We start from the raw sequence: 12,909 nt of genomic DNA, 5'->3' as shown, positions 1-12,909 counted from the left end.
CTATAGTTTTACATGGTGAGATTCTGAACAGGAACATTGGCAATTCTTCAACAGTGAGCTCTTATCACAGACAGGAACGTCAATAAAACAAAGCCGGCGGAACAGGCAGCTAAAATGGCTATCACAAGCCGTTCTGCCAATCATGTCATTTTCTCTGTGACTCCAGTACTTACCTGCCAACAAAGCCAGTTACTCAAACATTTATTTCCTTGTGAGTAGGTCTAGGATCGTTCCGCCATGATCCACGAGAAAAGCTGGCTTGACTGGGATTCCTAATCCTTTTTCTGCCTATGATGTTCACCCTTGCATGTTAAACCTAAATGTCTACCTACCGCATATTGGTGTCAAAATGGTTGTTGTGATGCTTCTAGTGTGGTTGTTTGCTGGGTAGTTCTTGTCGCTCTCACTTTCAGCTTCCTCCAGTGGCCAGCAGTTTCAGGATAAGGAGAGCAGAATACATGAGTCTCTCCCGGCCAGTACGTAGCCTCTCCAACAGCAAGCCTCATGAGGTCCCTCCATGCTGGTGACACACAGAAACTGAACTCCTTTTGGACTCGGGTTCAACTACAGAGGACAGGGAGGAGATTTGGCCCCTGCACATGTAGCACACAGGCCCACCGGTGCGTGGATATGCCCTGGTGCTTGTAAACCAGATCCCCAGCTATGGGCAAATGGCCCCACTGCCTTGTGGGCAGCCTTGGGAGAGATACATGAAGGCTACGGGAGTAAACCCAGACAGCAAATCTGGTGTGAAGCCCCTGAGGCAGCTGGACGTCATTGAACATTCTTCCAGCAGCTCCTGCAGCCAAGCAGGTACCAAACATATTGCCTCATAAGCTTTCTTTTGGACTACGCTGGTGAGGCCGAGAAGGGGATTGTGATGACTGGGCATCTCAAGATCTCCGTACAGGCTTGTGATAATGATCATCACCACCCATTGTCCTTCGAGACAGACCACTAATATTTAGACTCCTAAGCAGTTATATCTCTAAAAGTCTACTGCTTACTGGTGAGTTCTTCCTTCATCTCAATGTTTGCCAGGGATATTAGCTGAACCTATGTAGATTACAGCTTGAGTTGCACTAGCTCCTCCACCTTCTCTATGAGTATTAAAGTACTGGCTTGTTAACTTTTGTCATGGTTTACAAATATTGAAGTTAAAAATTTCAGTAAATATGCTGTCCTTTCACTTAAAATTTATGAAATAAATCTCACAAACGGTGTCATTAAATACATAGAGTGGCTAGCCAGAGTCTTCTTCCCAGAGCAGAAATAGCTAAAATAAGAAATAGTTTTAAGGGGATTAGATGAAAGTGCAGGGGGATGTCAGAGGTAAGTTATTTTACACAAAGAACAGTGGGTGCATGGAATGTGCCACCAGGTGTGGTGGTAGAGACAGATATATTAGGAGTATTTAAGAAACTCTTAGATAGGCATGTGGATGATAGAAGTATGGAGGGCTATGTAGTAGGGAAGGACTAGATTTATCTCAGAAAAGGTTAAAAATTGGCACAAAATCATGGACCAAAGAACCTGTACTGTGCTGCTGTGTTTGATGTTCTATGTCACAACTATTCATACAGTTATTCTTTTAAGAATATGAATAGCACTCACTTAGTATCCTTGCCATTATTACCTAAATATGTACCTTCCATTTTAACTCACTTTTCGATAAGCCATTTGCATTAGGACATGAGTGAGAATGAATCTGCAAACCTTTGTAATAGAAAAGCTTTACAAGGACCTCGGACTTAATGGAGTTTCAATAGAACTTGAATAGATAATCAGAGCAATTTATGTACAGAATATTTTACATAAATGTTCTGAAATTTGTAAGTTGACGCTAGGGTCATCTTTAACCATGAAACGCTATTATATCAAGACCTAACCACATTTGAGGTCACTGAATTTTAGTCAAAGGTTACAGCAGAACAATGAACAAAAGATGAGTAAAGATCCTGTGTGGAGATTTAGCAATACAATTATTGTTGTAATTGTCAGACTGTCATGTGCCTTAGTAAATTTCCAAGATATTTTTCCTTAGTTGCTGTGGAGCCAGTGGATATTAGTGCGTGACAAGATAGTAATTTTAAAATGTCCATTTTAATTTAAAGAATGTCATTAAAAAACCTTTCTAAAAAACTGATTCAAAACTAAGTGACTCTAGGAAGTCTCCTGAAAAGAAAATTTAGGCAATAGCATCTGAAATCCTTGACAAATCTGCTCCAATTTAATAGAATCAGAGAATAGTACAATTAGCCATTCAGCTTATCTAGTCTGTTGCAGTCACATTCTTTTCAATATTTAACATTTTGTATTTTCCCAATGTTTATCAGTGTCCTTCTGAATCTGTGTGTGCAGGATCAAGGCTCCCTAATGTTCAAGGAACACACACAAAATGCTGGAGGAAGTCAGCTCACCAGACAGCACCTAAGGAAAAGAGAATAGTCGACGATTTGGGCTGAGATCCTCAATCAGGACTGGAGAACGGAGGTGGGATGGGGATGAGGAGAGGGGGAGTGGTGAAGTAAAGAGCTGGGAAGTCAATTGGTGAAAGAGGTATAGGGCAGGAGAAGAGGGAATCTGATAAGAGAGGACCGAAGGCCATGGAAGAAAGGAAAGAAGGGGGAGCACAAGAGGGAGGTGATAGGTAGATAAGGAAATAAGGTGAGATAGGAAATGGGAATGGGGAATGATGAAGGGGGGGGGGGCATTACCAGAAGGACTACTGCCTGTGCCACGTGATGGTGAGTGTAGGAATAGAGTGAGGTGGAGGATAAATGTATGGCTGAGGGATTGGAGTAGGGGGCAGGGATTCAGATTTCTGGATTATTGGGACCTCTTTTGGGGCAGGAGTGACCTGTAAAAAAAAGGACAGATTGCACGAAGCCCAGGGGGAAAAATATCCTGGTGGGGAGATTTGCTAAGGCTATTGGGGAGAGTTTAAACTAGGATTGATGGGGGGGTGGAAACCAAACTGAAGAGACGGAGGAAGAGGCAGTTGGTTCACAAATAAAGAAAGCTTGAAGACAGTGTGAAATGGAGGATAGGCAGGTGATAGAGAAGGGATGTCCTCAGACCACTGGTTTGAGGTGTGTCTATTTTAACGCAAGGAGTATTATGAACAAAGTGGATGAGCTTAGAGCGTGGATCAATACTTGGAGCTATGATGTTGTGGCCATTACAGAGACCTGGATGTCTCAGGGGCAGAAATGGTTACTTCATTTGGCTTTAGATGTTGCAGAAAGGACAAAGAAAGAGGCAAAAGAGGTGGGGGCATGGCACTGCTGATCAGAGATAATGTCATGGCTGAAGAAAAGGAGGAAGACATGGAGGGATTGTCTATGGAGTCTCTGTGGGTGGAAGTTAGAAACAGAAAGGGATCAATAAATCTACTGGGTGTTTTTTATAGATCACCCAATCATAACAGGGTCATTGAGGAGCAGATAGGTAGACAGATTCTGGAAAGATGTAACAGTAATAGGGTTGTCGTGGTGGGAGACTTTAATTTCCCAAATATCGATTGGCATGTCCCTAGAGCGAGGGGTTTAGATGGGGTGGAGTTAGTTGTGTTTAGTTGTGTTAGTTGTGGACTTAAGAACTTTTTAAAAGCTATTATTAATGCTTTTTGAGATAGTGATTTAGATGCATATCATATTTTTTACTGAGTTAAGTATTGTATGTAATTAGTTTTGATACAACAAGTGTATGGGACATTGGAAAAAAAAGTTGAATTTCCCCATGGGGATGAATAAAGTATCTATCTATCTATCTATCTATCTATCTATCTCTTGACACAATATATAGATAAGCCTACAAGAGGAGAGGCTGTATTTGATCTGGTATTGGGAAATGAACCTAGTCAGCTGTCAGATCTCTCAGTGGGAGAGCATCTTGGAGATAGTGATCACAATTCTTCTCTCCTTTATCATAGCATTGGAGAGGGATAGGAACTGAACAGTTAGGAAAGCATTTAATTGGAGTAAGGGGAAATATGAGGCTATCAGGCAAGAACTTGGAAGCATAAATTGGGAACAGATGTTTTCAGAGAAATGTACAGAAGAATTGTGGCAAACCTTCAGGGAATATTTGTGTAGAGTTCTGCATAGATATGTTCCAATGAGACAGGGAAAGGAAGGTAAGGTACAGGAACTGTGGTCTACAAAGACTGTTGTAAAATCTAGTCAGGAAGAAAACAAGAGCTTATGAAAGGTTCAAAAAATTAGGTAATGATAGAGATCAAGAAGATTATAAAGCTAGCAGGAAGGAGTTTAAGAAAGAAATTAGGAAAGCCAGAAGGTGCCATGAGAAGGACTTGGCAGACAGGATTAAGGAAAACCCCAAGGCATTCTACAAGTATGTGAAGAGCAAAAGGATAAGATGTGTGAGAATAGGACCAATCAAGTGCGTCAGTGGAAAAGAATGTATAGAACCGAAAGAGATAGCAGAGTTACTTAATGAGTACTTTTGTTCAGTATTCACTACGGACAAGGATCTTGGTGATTGTAGGAATGACTTACAACAGACTGAAAAGCTTGAGCATGTAGATACTAAGAAAGAGAATATGCTGGAGATTTTGGAAAGCATCAAGTTGGATAAGTCACCAGGACAAGATGAGATGTACCCCAGGCTACTGTGGGAGGCGAGGAAGGAGATTGCTGAGCCTCTGGTGATGATCTTTGCATCATCAATGGAGATGGGAGAGGTTCCGGAGGATTGAAGGATTGTGGATGTTTTTCCATTATTCAAGAAAGAGAGTAGAGATAGCCCAGGAAATTATAGATTAGTGAGTCTTACTTCAGTGATTGGTAAATTGATGGAGAAGATCCTGAGAGGCAGGATTTATGAACATTTGGAAAGGCAGAATGTGATTAGGAATAGTAAGCATGGCTTTGTGAAAGGCAGGTCATGCCTTAAGAGCCTGATTGAATTCTGTGAGGATGTGACTAAACACATTGATGAAGGTAGTGTAGTAGATGTAGTGTATATAGATTTCAGCAAGGCATTTGACAAGGTACCCCATGCAAGGCTTATTAAGAAAATAAGGAGGTATGGGATCCAAAGAGAAATTGCTTTGTGGAACCGGAACTGGCTTGCCCACAGAACGCAAAGAGTGGTTGTAGATGGGTCGTATTCTGCATGGAGGTCAGTGACCAGTGGTGTGCCTCAGGGATCTGTTCTGGGACTCCTACTCTTTGTGATTTTTATAAATGACCCGAATGAAGAAGTGGAGGGATGCATTAGTATATTTGCTGATGACACAAAGGTTGGAGGTGTTGTGGATAGTGTGGAGGGCTCTCAGAGGTTACAGCGGGACATTGATAGGATGTGAAACTGGACTGAGAAATGTCAGATGGAGTTCAACCCAGATAAGTGTGAGGTGGTTCATTTTGGTATGTCAAATATGATGGCAGAATATAGTATTATTGGTAAGACTCTTGGCACTGTGGAGGATCAGAGGGATCTTGGAGTCTGAGTCCATAGGACACTCAAAGCTGCTGTGCAGGTTGACTCTGTGGTTAAGAAATCATACGGTGCATTGACCTTCATCAATCGTGGGATTGAGTTTAGGAGCCGAGAAGTAATATTGCAGCTATATAGGACCCTGGTCAGACCCCACTTGGAGTGCTGTGCTCAGTTCTGGTTGCCTCACTACAGGAAGGATGTGGAAACCAAAGAAAGAGTGGAGAGGAGTTTCACAAGGATGTTGCCAGGATTGGAGAGCATGCCTTATGAGAATAGGTTGAGTGAACTCGGCCTTTTCTCCCTAGAGCAGCGGAGGATGAGAAGTGACCTGAAAAAGGTGTATAAGATGATGAAAGGCATTGATTGTGTAGATAATCAGAGGCTTTTTCCCAGAGCTGAAATGGTTAGCATGAAAGGGCACAGTTTTAAGGTGCTTGGAAGTAGGTACAGAGGAGATGTCAGGGGTAAGTTTTTACGCAGTGAGTGATGAGTGAGTGGAATGGGCTGCCGGCGGCGGTGGTGGAGACAGATACGGTAGGGTATTTTAAGAGTCTCCTGGATAGGTATATGGAGCTTAGAAAAATAGAGAGCTATAGGTAACCCTAGGTAATTTCTAAGGTTAGGCCATGTTCGGCACAGCTTTGTGGGCCGAAGGGCCTGTATTGTGCCGTAGATTTTCTGTCTTTCTATGTTTCTAAGTTCAAGAAATCGATGTTCATGCTATCAGGTTGGAGGCTACCCAGACGGGATATAAAGTGTTAATCTTTTAACCTGAGTGTGGTTTCATCATGACAGTAGAGGAGGCCACAGACTGACATGACGGAATGGGAATGGGAAGTGGAATAAAAATGGGTGACCTTTGGGAGATCCCGCTTGTTCTGGTGGACAGAGTGCTCACCGAAGCGGTCTCCCAATCTACGCCGGGTCTCGCCAATATACAGGAAGCCACACTGGGAGCACTGGATAGAGTAGATGACCCCAACAGACTCACAGGTGAAGTGTCTCCTCACCTGGAAGGACTGTTTGGTGCCCTGAGTGGTAGTGAGGGAGGAAGTGTAGGGGCAGGTGTAGCACTTGTTCCGCTTGCAAGGACGTGCCAGGAGACAGATCAGTGAGACCCCACCACCAAGAACATCTTTCCCTCCCTCTCCATATTCTGCTTTCCACAGGGATCACTCCCTACGCGACTCCCTTGTCCATTCGTCCCTCCCCACTGATTTCCCTCACTATTCCTAAACGGGCAATGAATTCATGAACACACCTCACTATTTTTCTCTCTTTCTGCATTATTTATTTAAATTATTTTTATATATACTTCTTACTGTAATTTGTCATTTTTATTATTATGTATTACAATGTACCACTGCTGCAAAACAACAAACTTCACAGCATAAGCCAGTGATACTAAACCTGACTCTGATTTTGATGTTTATATGCAGAATGTATGAGCTCAAGGGTGAAATATTCAACCAGCTCTTGCAAATTGCTGAAATCCTCAGATCTTTACAAGTGAATTGTAGGAAATGGACTGCAATCTCAATTGTTTCCAATGTAGCTGAACACAGTTGGATAGGATATCTCTCATTATGTGTATGCCAGTGCTTCAGTAACAGCTTTTAATCACCACTTCCTCCCCCTGCAGTTTTACTGTGAGCACTACAGAGCTCCAGCACCTTGCCCACATGGAGACAGGAAAGGGAGGATTATCGTTCCCAACAGCATGCAGGTACGTGTAGGTGGGATGCTGAGAATTTTGGTTCATCTTTGCAACACCTCCACTTCCGAGCTTAACTGTGACACTTCCAGATCAAAGGCAATGATCGGTGAAGATGGGGTGCTGATAGCGCAGCACTATTTATCCCTGTGAGAAGTTAACTCTAATGTTTCAAACTGAATTTCATTAAGCTTTCATGGAGCTATACCCTGGAACTGTTGCATCTCTGACATAAATTTCTCAGGGTTGGGGAAACTTGTCGTTCAAAGTGGAACAAAAATAAGCTGGGTGAATATTTTAAATCAGTTATTGTCCCACCTGGATAAACCTCATTAATTACAGTCACGGCCTCATTTGAGTTCCTGTGTCGATACAAAATTTTTCATAAGCTTGACACCTTTAATTTTAATAATTTTAGGACTGGGATGGGTGGAGTGGGTGTACCGGAAGACACTGGAGCAAGACACCAATGATAATGCAAAGCAGCAATACTGTGCTATACTCAGATCCATCATTGGATCATCAGAAAGCTGGGCAATGTACCTAGATGAGAATAGCTTTGTAGTACTAGTAGAAAACTAAGGGGCAGCAGAAAGATCAAATGAAGGGATGATTTCACTGGAGGCGCAAAGCATGCGAAAGAATTTGGGAGCATGTCTGAAAGCTACTTAACGAATTGTACCAGGGCAGGCTCTAATTACTCTGATAGATGACCACAGATGTGAATCCCAGAAACTGTGATGAATCCTTCTAAGATGCATTATAGACTGAGAAACATAACCACCAAGCAAGCCATCAGCAGTTGAAAAGTTATTTTGTGGGTTTGAGAGACCTGAATGGAGCCTTTAATCTGCAGCCATGAATGTGTGGACTATACTGACACACCACATCCTTCATTGCACTTAGCAACTATTAGAGGGTGTAAGGAGGAGTGATGGAAGAGACTTACTGGTCATTTTGTGATGATGGAAAAGTTCAGGAAAATTATAGTAGTTAACCTGGAGACATGCTTCTATCACCAGACCAACTGCAAGCACCATTGACCAATGCTGAGGACGACCTTGTGTCAAAGTATCAATTCATTGGCAAGATGGGATTAGGAAAGTGTAGAAAATTTCTTCACTCTGAGAAATTCACCTCTGCTTCCATACAAGTGAACAAAACTTCTGATGTTAGGATTTATTGCAAATAAACTTAGTTTATGTAGGATTAATGTACAAGGCTGCTTGATGGTTGTCATGAACTCAGTGCAGAGAAGGATCTGCATCCTACTTACAGCATCTGCAGTGTTCTTTTTATTTTCAGTAATTCTTAATACAGTATCTCACTGACCCCCTGATGCCAACAACATCACCAAACTAGTTTATTTGCATTTAATAGCCCTTTAAATGCCTGTTGCACCTCTACCAATTGGGTTCTATTATGTATCAGTGCCTACTAAGAGAAAGTGGGTTGACACCCAGAAGACTATCAGCCATCTTCTGGGCTTAAGGCCATCACTGCCACTACTCAACGGAAGAGCAGCTTAATAGTTCCATATTGAATTCTGCAACGATGAGATATGTTTATGGATGAGATACAGTATATTCTTCCTTAATGCAACAGTCTGCATGATCATAGTTCAGTGCTGCATGGGTTCATTGAAGAGTCTTGCCTGAAGTTCCATGGATTTCTATTTGAGAGATATTCTCAAGAGAGAATTCTCATGAGAGATAAATTTACCATGCCAATTCACCAGTCACCAAGTTAGACTCCTTTATCTTCTCTGCAATAGCAGCAAGCGTATGTGCATATTTCTCCATTATATCATTTAAATAAAGATGAAGCCCTATCAAATTGATGCTCACTCCCAGACAACAATTATATTTGTCCTGTTTTCTCTCTCTCTGTATTTCCTAATAACTCATTCTGTTGCATATATAACCATCACCTCCTCTTCAATTCTTTTAGATGATTTTTACCATTACTGGAAATAAAAAGTGATTTACTTACACCTCCAGTACATCTTTGGGATGATAGAAAACAAAACTGGAGGGCTTAGAGATGTTGTTTCATAACCTGTTTTCTAATTTTGTAAGATTCCATTTCTTTTTCTAACTATGTTATTGCTAGTAACATAAATCAGAACTTTTAGTTTTTCACTTTTCCCTTCCTGCTCTACGGCCATTTATTGATATCTTTAACTCTGGCAACGAGGAGAGAACACATTAATCTGCTATAACTTCTGAAACCTGAAAATAACTGCTATAACTTCTGAAAACTTTCTTCTAAATTATTGGAGCCATAGATCATAGAAACAGTCATACAGACTACCAGATACACACCAGCCATTAAACATATCTATATTAATACATTTACTCATATTAGATCTGTAGTATTCTATTTCTTGATGACTGAAATGCTTGTTTAAATGTTTCTTAAATGTTGTGAGAATATCTGCTTTCTCCAGTTTCTTAGATTGCACTTTCCAGATTCCAACTAATCTTTGTGTGGAAAAAAATCCCCTTAGATCCCCTCTACACTTCCTACCTCTCACCCAAAACATGTGCCCTTTTGTCTTCGACACACCCATCATGGTTCCTCATAATTTTGCATATCTTTGTTCCTTTTCTTTTCCTGTACAGCCAAGACATACACGGTGTAATAGTCTTAATTAGAACCCTCAGTGTATGGAATTGAATTCTGGTTAAAGAGTATGATGCTCTGAAGGCCTCCTGCTATTTTTATTTTGTCTGGCATTCCTCCCATTTCTTCTCTGCCTGCATTCTCTTGATCTACAGAATGGCTACTTTCTGAACTGTGCTAACTAGGAAACATAATGAAGTCAGCTGTGGCTTAGAGTTCAAGGTCCTTCAGCTGATGACAATTCATGCACCTGTGGTGGTCCAGGAAACTGTAAAAATCCTAGAGTTCCCACTACCGCAGTCCATGGGACTCCAATACCTTGCCATATCTCCATTAATTAGTTTAACTAATGGAAAAAATATTTTTAATTTTTTTTTCTGCTGGATTACTTACTGTTTTACTTACCCTGAAGGAAAATTTTATTTTCCTAACTTTATAGTTGAGCTAAATTCCTGTGTAAACCCACTAGGAGTATGTTTCCCACATTCTTTTTAAGTTCACTGTGATTCTGTTATTTGAACTCATTCATGCATAGAGGAAATTGTGCAAGTACAATACAATTATGACAGGCTCAGCAGATGCAATAATTTATGAGTACGCAATGTGACAAAGATCAAGTAACAATATTAATGTTTTAATATTTTAGTGATTTCTGAAGTATTCAAAAATCTAAATAAAACTGCATTTAGATCAGTAAGATCTCCCCTGGTAAAACAAGAACAATGTATCATTTTGTATTCTGCCACAACTTCTTAACTGCTTCTGAACCTTGATGATCAAAGATAACAATGGACAGCAATTTCTTTTTTTGAAGGTGCTGCTTGCTCAGAAATTTTTTTATGGTTACGATAAACCGCTTGAAGTTGAGCACAAATAAAATTTCAGACTATTGTATTGCGTAGCAATTCGGAGAAATAAGAAGTTAACTTTTATTAAATATAATGTGTTTAATTACATAATGGTGCTGAGGCTTTGCAATAGTTAAACTAAACTAAAAATGTTTTGTTGATGATTTTCATTTGTACTCAGTGTCTGAGGCGTCTCACTTAGTGCCCAAAAATAATCAGTAGTACTGATGGATTCCAGTTGCTCTGCTATCGTTTTTCTAGAACCACAATGTCCAGGTGAAATCTTTCACTCTGTTTGTCATTGACAGCACCAAGATGAGCAGGGAAGGAAGTCTAAATGGGAATGCAGAAAATGAATCTTGTGTGACATCTTGCACTTCATGGATTTGTATGTTTGAAGCATATCGTCAACCAGCTGCATGTAGTTTTATGCTTTGCAATTGCCAAGAAAATTTTCAACTGCATCCTTAAATGCCTTCCATGTAATTCTCTTGGGTCCCACTAGAAGTTCTTCAAATTGTCTGTCATTGATGCCCTGTTAGATTTGTGGACCAACAAAAATGCCTTTCTTAATCTTGGCATCAGCTATTTCGGGAAACATCTGTCTCAAATATTGAACTCTTTCACAGAAATTTTTGTGACTCATGAAAGCAGTTCCATCTTTTCAGTCTTGAATCCAGTAATTCTGCCTTTGCCTTTGACAAACCCAAGACTCTAACCAGATCATTTAACTCAGATCGAGTTATCAGATGAGGCTCATTTGACATAAAGGGTTCAAAATCTGTATCAACATCAGTGTCATTTTCCATTCCTTTCTCATGCATCATGGCATCTTCATCTGCCTCCTCTAGATACCATGTGTCTGTTGTCTTCAGTACTGGAAAACGATCGTCGTGCAGCACAGGTCTCATGGCTGAAGGGAAATTGGGGCATTCAATGGATTTCTTGTTTTTGAGCAGAAAAACTAAAAACAGTGGTCAGACAGAAGTAGCATTCTATCACATGATCCTTCTGCTCTCACCATATCATCGGGACAGCGATGGCATTGACTTCCGAGTACCTCTGAGCCAGGCTCTAAGATTAACAGTGCATATTGCACAACAACTGTGAGGAGCCCAGGCTTTATCTAAGCTGCCAATCTTATACCCAAAGTAGAGGTCAGAGGCTTTTTTAATAAGAGGAATGATGCTCCGTCTTTGAGGTTTAAGCATATACTCACCACAAAAATAACAGGAAGTATTGCAGATGTTGTAACATTGACAAGGTATTTTGCTATCACAAATATTCCTGAAAATATAATTACTTTATTATAATGAGTACACATAATATGCCCTGTGCACGTGCATCAATGTGACCACAAAACGGGTATACGTGTAAATTCAATGCATGTATGTACTTGATGCTTTCTAAAACTGTCCTGCCATGCAGCTTCTGCCCTGCCTAAGCAAGCCCAGGCATGCTTGGACATGATAGAAAACTTTTCATCTCACATCGTGAGCAACATTTTAATTGACTTAAATTCTGAATTGAAATAACAAATATTGGCAATGTCAAAAAAAAAGTGGTGCATGATAGGGAAATCTCTTGGCAATGTTCATGCTCAGCAGCCCAAAATCCATGAGATACGCCCAAAAGTATCAGGAAGCAAAATCTTTGTTGTCCAGTGTGATTATGCTTTAATCTCCTTCTGAGATCATTATATGTTAATCCACTGCCTTTGGATTCCTGAAATGAAAGTGGATCAGAATTTGATGGATCAGGGATCTTTCAGTTTGGCTAGCTCAACCTTTTCTTTCACTACTAAATTCCTATGTCTTATTTCACACTGGAAGCAACAAACGATAACAGTTGGGGGTGGGGGGGGCTTGACCAGTGAGATTTGACTTTTCTGTACCAACAGGTATGAAAGTGGAATAGAGAAATAGAACTGTGACCAAATGCTGAAAAATGAAACAAAATAATGTGTATGTAATTTTATTTAAAATAGTTTATTCATGTGGGCAACACCTTTATGTGCAGATCTGCAGATTCTTGTCAAGCTATCAGAGGAAGGCTGCAAAAGGTTCATAAATTTGTAGAGTTTTCAATTCTCACAAGTAACATCTTCCTTGCCATTAATTCTTAGGCAGTCCTTCAGGATCCAGGAAGACCTACTGCCACCTTGGTTCTAAATTTTCTCATGAAGTCAATGTTGGAACTAGAGACTCTTCCACTGATGGGACAGGGTTTTGCTATGTGTAGGTGCATGGGTAGTTA

The sequence above is a fragment of the Hemitrygon akajei genome, chromosome 10, assembly GCF_048418815.1.
Source record: "Hemitrygon akajei chromosome 10, sHemAka1.3, whole genome shotgun sequence".
Lineage (NCBI taxonomy): Eukaryota > Metazoa > Chordata > Chondrichthyes > Myliobatiformes > Dasyatidae > Hemitrygon > Hemitrygon akajei.
Note: the sequence above shows the minus strand (reverse complement) of the source record.